This window comes from Zingiber officinale, chromosome 2A (assembly GCF_018446385.1).
Source record: "Zingiber officinale cultivar Zhangliang chromosome 2A, Zo_v1.1, whole genome shotgun sequence".
In the NCBI taxonomy this organism is placed as follows: Eukaryota; Viridiplantae; Streptophyta; class Magnoliopsida; order Zingiberales; family Zingiberaceae; genus Zingiber; species Zingiber officinale.
The window spans coordinates 138,662,837-138,670,495 of NC_055988.1; positions in this window are offsets into that span (position 1 = coordinate 138,662,837).

Here is a 7,659-nt window from a genome sequence, read left to right on the forward strand (position 1 = left end):
GTCCATCAACCAGTTTTCGCTGAAATCGACTGATGGACTTAGAGAGACATTTGGAATTGATGTTTGAATACATGGATATAATCAGGAGAACTAAACGAGCACATATGATCTTGTTTAATGTCATTCTGAGCTCTTTAGGTCCATTAGTCACTTTCGATCAAAAGTGGATCGAAAGTAGCTTATGGACCTAGAGAGCTCATAATGACATGGAACAAGTGTTGGATCGAGTCGCACGTGAGAGGGGGAGGGGTGAATCGCGTGATTTTGAAAAATCTTATTTTTTTTATTTTGAAAATAAAGTACGTAGTAGAAAAACACAAAAATTAAAAGCACTTAAGAAAATAGAAATAGACATGATCGGTTTTACTTGATTCGGAGCCTTCGGCGACACCTACTCCAAGACTCTGGTCCTACAGACTTATCAATGGGTAATCCACTAAAATACCTCTTCCAGAACCACCGAAAGAGGGAATCAAATACAAAGAAAGTTGGAATAAGTGCAACACACTACACTTGTCCTTTTTGCAATAATTAAGTACAGAATTTAAAGTTACCAAACACTTTTTTTTCTTTTCGGAGTCGGTCGGCTCAAGCTCAATGTTTGGGCGGTTTTTCAGGGATAGATGGGCATAGCAGTGTTGTAGCAGAATCACAACAGGAAGCTGGAGCAGTTGGAACCTTTAATCAGGCATGTAGAAGCTTGTGTATGAGTTATTGTTTGAAGTTTGGTCGAAATGCTCTTATAAAGGTTGTGGAAGGCGTCTTCTATTGGTGCAGCGGGGACCAGCAAGAGGAGGGTGAATTGCCTACAAACAGAAATTATACCCTCCTCAAGAACTTTCAACTCAAATATAAACAATAATTAAGAAATTGAACAGAACTAAACTAAGACAGAAAAGACAGACTCAGCTATTGACTTGGTTACAATCAAGACGGTTGTTAATCCAAGATGGTTGGAATGCACACTAACAAAGTCTCTTTCTCTGAAGGCGGAGAAGCCTTTTACACTTGAGGAGCATAGAACTATTGCTTTGGAAAATGAAAGTACAAGAGTTTGATTATCGTTGTTGTTGTTAACAGCTATTCGAGACCTCTTTATATAGGGGTTCCAAGACTTATCAGATAACTTGATTTTCGGGATCAGGTTTTGACTCGAGAGGGATCGGTCTACCGATCCCCAGGTTCGGTCGACCGAACCTGCTGTACCTGCCCAGCCTTTCGTCCAGGTGCAGTCTCTCTGGATCGAGCTTGTGTTCGGTCGACCGATCCTTGTGTTCGGTCGACTGATCAGCCAACGGTCTCTCTGAGCTGGCCCGATCAGTACGTTTGACAAGGTCTTCTGGTTTATCTCCGGTTTGGTCGACCGATCAGAGGGTTCGGTCGACCGATCAACCATTGGTTGCTGACGTGGCTGTTGACGTGTCTCCAACGGCTGGCTTCTGATAAAAGGGGTTCGGTCGACCGATCAGAGGGTTCGGTCGACCGAACACTTGTCAAGTCAACTTCCCGGTTGACTTGCTCTGGTTCGGCTTGCTTGGGTGATTTCGGCCATCCGGAATAGGGCTCACCCGAACCCAGTTCCCGGCCTTCTCCTCGAACAGTCTTCTGTCTCGTCTTTACGTCCCTCGAATGCCGCGCATGTTCTTCACGCCCACCGGTGTACTCTTCCGTAGCTCTCTCGTCCTTCGGACGCACCGAGCCCGTTGACTCCCTTCCCGTGTCGTCCTTCTCGCTAGATGTGTCTTTCACTCGACTTCCTGCGCTCCTAAGTTCCTGCACACTTAGACACAGGGATCAGACAAACATGACCTAACCTAAACTTGGTTGATCACATCAAAATAACCACGGGGTCCAATAATCTCCCCCTTTTTGATGTGCATCAACCCAAGTTTAAGTTAGAGTAAAAACAAACAAAATAGTAATTTTAAGAAAATCACTAAACTAACATTTTAAGCACAAAAATGATAAAATTTGCAACATAAGTTAGAAGGGAAAAAATATTAAAAGTTTAATTTTTCCTAACTCCCCCTAAACTTGTTACTAAACTCTCCCCCTTTGATCACAGTAAAAACGGGGTAAGAATAATTTTCTAAGTTATTTTGAAAAATTGCTAAGTGAAAATTTAATATTATTTAAAAAAAACTTAGCTTAGATAAAAAAAATGAGAATTTTTCTAAGTCGAAATTTCAAGAAACTGTTGGATCGAAAAGCGCTAGAAGGGGGGGGGGGGTGAATAGCGCTCGCGGCTATTTCATTCGTTTCGGAATCGTAAAAGCAGTCGAGTAAATAAACGCAGCGGAAAATTAAAAGAGCACACAGAAAGACGCAAGGGATTTACTTCGTTTGGAGCCTGTGGCGACTCCTACTCGAAGGCCCGCGATCCTTGATCGCTTTCTGTGAGCAACAACTATACGCACGAAATTATTACAAGCTAAATACAATTTAAAATAGTAATTAAAAATACCAACGACACTTAGGAAATATCAAATTTGGAGCTCCGGGTCGTCGGGAAGTAGTCGTAGCACTTCTGGGTTGTCTCGTTGACAGCACGTTGAAGAAAGGTTGCTTAGAGGAAGTTATCTCGAGTTGTTGGTCGAGTGCTGCTTTTATACAATGCTCAAGGCGCTTTGAAAGCCATCCAAGGCGCCTCCAGGATGGGCGAGTCGCCCGCGTGGATCAAGCCTGAACTGGTCGTGACTTATCCCTTCAAGGCGCCTTCTGTGCTCTCCAAGGCGCCTTCATCCACCAGTCCAAGGCGCCTCCAAGCTTGCTTCGCAGCCAGCTCAGCTTTGCACCCGAGGCGCCTCCAAGCCCCATGGAGGCGCCTTGGACATTGTTCATCCGAGGCTAAGTTGTGCTCCTTTGGTCCTGCAAAAAGTGTTAGTCCCAAACACATACCCTGCAAAACAAAGTTAGCACAAAACAACAATATAGATATGATAATAGAATATGATGACAGTCTTCGGATTATCCGGGTCTGACTTCGGATTTCCAACTGGAAACCCTAGGTCGACCCGACGCCTACTGTTCCCTCTGCGGGGAACGCGTCCTCACCTACTCCACTCAGGAGATTTACCTGATGTCAGTCCGGTCCTCCAGATCGACTGGACTTTCCGCCTAGGGTTACCACCCTCTAGGACCTAGGGTTACCGCCCCCTAGGGTTTTTCTCCACCTAGGGTTACTACCCCCTAGAACCTAAGGTTACCCCCCCCCCCCCCCCTCCTTAAGATTTTCCTCCACCTAGGGTTACCATCCCTAGGACCTAAGGTTGCCGCCCCTTAGGGTTTTCCGCCACCTAGGGTTACCACCCCCTAGGACCTAAGGTTACCCCCTTAGGATTTTTCCTTCACCCAGGGTTACCACCCCCTAGGACTTAAGGTTACCCTCCCCCCCTTAGGTTTTCACCTTGCCTAACCGCAACTAGGACTTTTGCCTAAGCATCACTTAGGACTTTCCTGTAAGCTCCATGAACCTTGTTAGATAACACCACAACTTAACTTTGAACCCTTTGCCATAATCAAAACTCAGGTTCGATCATCTGGTGCTCACTGCACCAACAGAAACAAAAATAATTTTTAGAGAATTTCTAAAGAAATGTTTAAAAAACTTTTCAAAGCATTATTTAATTCTAATTTTAATGCTTTTATCAGAAAGTTAATTAAACATTTTATTTCGATATTTCGGCTTCCAGGTCGTGGTGAGGCACTAGGCCTTCTTGGTTATTGGAGCAACAACCACTTTCTTAGACAAAGCTTCCTTAAAGAAACTTATTGTTTAATTTTCTCACTGTAAGCTTTTAACTAAAAGAAAAATTTAAACTAGCAAATATTTTGGAACCCAGGAAAGGTTCCTTCCTACAGGGTTGGTCAAAAACTTAGTGGGTATATATCCTTTAGGTATTCTTCTAAGTTGACCCTGATGTTTTTTTATATACCAGTTTAATTTTCCATAAACATTAATTTTTGAAAAGCATTAGTTTTTAAACATGCATTTTTAGTTTTGAGTTTTTCGATTTCCAAATTTAATTTCTTATTTTCTAAATTCAAAGTTTCTAACATTGTTTTTAAATTGACAATTTTTTTTTTGATTTGACTAAGTCTTTAGTAAGAACTTTGATAAACTTAAAAGACTGAGAAGGAGTGAGATCGCGTACCTTACTTACCTCACTTGGTGATGATCCCCCTTCATCGTAGCTTTCTTCTTCTGATTCTCCCCCTTGATCAATGCTCATCTCTGAGTCCGAGTCACCTTCGAAGAGTTGGTCGGCCACCAGTGCTAGTCCCGAGAAAGCTTCGGCTTCTGACTCGGAGGATGACGAATCATCCCATGTAGCCTTCAGACTCTTGCGTGTTGTGGACGTTGGTTTTTGAGGCTTCTCTTTGTTCTTTTTCTTCAGTTTGGGGCAGTCATCCTTGATGTACCCTTCCTCGTTACAGTTGTAGAATCACACCGTCCTTCTGTTGCGTTGATGCTTCCTCGACTGCGATTTAACTTTGTTAGATTAAAGAAATTTATTAAAACGTCTTACCAGTAGCGCCACTTCGATTTCGTCGATCGATGCTTCGGAGTTGAGATCGTCCTTTTCGGCTTGTAGGGCAATGTTGAGGTTCGACTTCTCTACTGGTTTCTCTGCAAGTCGAGACTCATGAAGTTCGAAGGTAGAGAATAAGTTTTCTAAACTACTTACCTCAAAGTCCTTAGAGATGTAGTATGCATCTACTAAGGACACCATTCAGGAGTTCTGGGGAAGACGTTGAGCGCGTATCGGATGGAATCTCGGTTTGTTACCGTTTCACTGAGATTCGTCAGTTGCGTTATTAGCTCCTTGATTCTTGCTTGGAGTTGCGCTACCTTCTCGCCATTGTTCATCCGGAGGTTCGTTAGTTGTGTTCGAAGGATGTCGCGCTTCGCTAGCTTTGCTTCCGAGGTACCCTCGTGGAGCTCCAGGAATTTATCCCAGAGATCTTTTGCGGAGTTGTAACTTCCGATCTGATTTACCTCCTGGGGCGGAAGAACGTTGAGCAAGTGGAACTCAGCCTTTCCGTTAGCGACGAAATCAGCCTGCTCCTTCTTCGTCCATTGGTTTTCTTCTTTGTCTTTTGGAGTTGCAAAATCATATTTCATTGTAATAAGAATGTCAAAATCCGTTTTAAAGAATACCTCCATTTTTCACTTCCATGTAGCGAAATCTCCGTCGAACTTCGGGGGATGAATGTTCGCGCTGGCCATTGTTATGATCTTTGTGCTTCAGACGGCGGTTAATCCTTCTGAGGCTATTGGGCTCTGATACCACTTGTTGGTGCAGCGGGGACCGGTAAGAGGGGGGTGAATTGCCTGCAAACAGAAATTATACCCTCGTCAAGAACTTTCAACTCAAATATAAGCAATAATTAAGAAATTGAACAGAACTAAACTAAGACAGAAAAGGCATACTCAGCGATTGACTTGGTTACAACCGAGACGATTGTTAATTCAAGGTGATTGGAATGCACACTAACAAAGTCTCCTTCTCTGAAGGCGGAGAAACCTTTTACACTTGAGGAGCACAAAACTATTGCTTTGGAAAATGAAAGTACAAGAGTTTGATTATCATTGTTGTTGTTAACAGCTATTCGAGACCCCTTTATATAAGGGTTCCAAGACTTATCAGATAACCTGATTTTCGGGATCAGGTTTTGACTCGAGAAGGATCGGTCGACCGATCCCCAGGTTCGATCGACCGAACCTGCTGTACCTGCCCAGCCTTTCGTCCAGGTGCAGTCTCTATGGATCGAGCTTGTGTTCGGTCGACCGATCAGCCAACGGTCTCTCTGAGCTGGCCCGATCAGTACATTCGACTAAGTCTTCTGGTTTATCTCCGGTTCGATCGACCGATCAGAGGGTTTAGTCGACCGATCAGCCATTGGTTGCTGACGTGGCTGCTGACGCGTCTCCAACGGCTGGCTTCTGATGAAAGGGGTTTGGTCGACCGATCAGAGGGTTCGGTCGACCGAACACTTGTCAAGTCAACTTCCCGGTTGACTTGCTCTGGTTCGGCTTGCTTGGGTGATTTCGGCCATCTGGAATAGGGCTCACCCGAACCCAGTTTCCGGCCTTCTCCTTAAGCAGTCTTCCGTCCCTAGTTGGAGTTTCCGGAATAGGGCTCACCCGAACCCAGTTCCCGACCTTCGACTAACCTCTTGACCCACCAGGTCTTTATGCCAGTTGTAAGGTCCACAGAGCTAGCTGGACTTCTGCCGGTCATCAGGTTCCGCAGACCCAACCGAACTTCTTGCCATATATCAGATCAACCCTTTGACATATCTGGGCTTTGTACTAACTATCAGGTCCTCAGACCCTAGTTGAATTTCAGCCTAGTGTCAGATCCTTCAGTCTCGTCAACTCCTGCACACTTGGTAAAATAATTAGATCACATAAAGATCTAACTTAACTCACTTATCATTTATCAAAATCTGAGTTGGACCGTTAGTGTAAATTGCACCAATAACAAAATCCTATGTATTTGTTTAATTCTTCTAATTATATTCATGTTCTCAAATATCAATTCGATATATCGTATTGAGTGTAACAATTTTTTGAACACGAATATCGATTAATTTTTTTTTTTTATAAAAAATGGCTGATAGACTCAGAGAGCTCACAATAATATAGAATAAAGACATATGTGCTCGTCTATTTCTCCTATTTCTCCTGATTATATTTATGCATTCAAACATCAATCTGATATACCATATTGAGAGTATTAAATTTTTTATCATAGAAGAATTTTTAATTATTATTTTTAAAAAAAATTTAATCTATTGCTATAGTATAATAATTGATTATAGTTACCGTTCATGGTCACGTTTATGGTCACAAATTTTACTGAATCGATTGCTACACTGTAGTAATCAATGAAAATGTCTAATTTAGGTTTAAAAAATTATTACTCTTAATATGACGTATGGAAATAATGTTTGATGATATGAATATAATCAGGAGAACTAAACAAACATATAGAGTTTAGTTTGATATCATTTTGAACTCTCTAGGTCCATGAGCTGATTTTGACTAAAATTGATTGATGAATCTAAAGAATTTGAAATAACATGAAACAATGAAACAAAATCTTAACTAAAATTGATTGATGAATCTAGAGAATTCGAAATAATATGAAACAAGATCTTATTAATTCTACTTTTTATATTCATGTCCTCACATATCAATTTATTATATAAGTAATATTTTTTTAAATCTAGAAAGTTTTTTAATATTAAAAAAAGATTTTTAACCGATTGCTACCATGATTAAAGTTACTTGTCGTCATGGTCATAGAACTTTATCGAACTGCTTGTTACACTGTACTAATAGATTCAACTAGTGAAAACGAATGAGCAGGTGGGTAAAATCAGTATCGAGTACACAATTTGGGTAAATTCAAAGTTGCCAACATTGTGGCAATTAATATGAAGCTTAAACTATGTGGTTCACTAATTTATCATAATATCCAATATACCTTTGAATTAAATTCGAGACTTGTTCTCTAATTTCAGTTAATCATCTCAACGAACTATACTATAGTCCATACAAATCTTTATTATAGAAAGCAAAATTATTTTAAAACTATTTATTTTTATTCTATTATTTTTTAAATGAAGCCTATACGCCTAGGCCTCAAT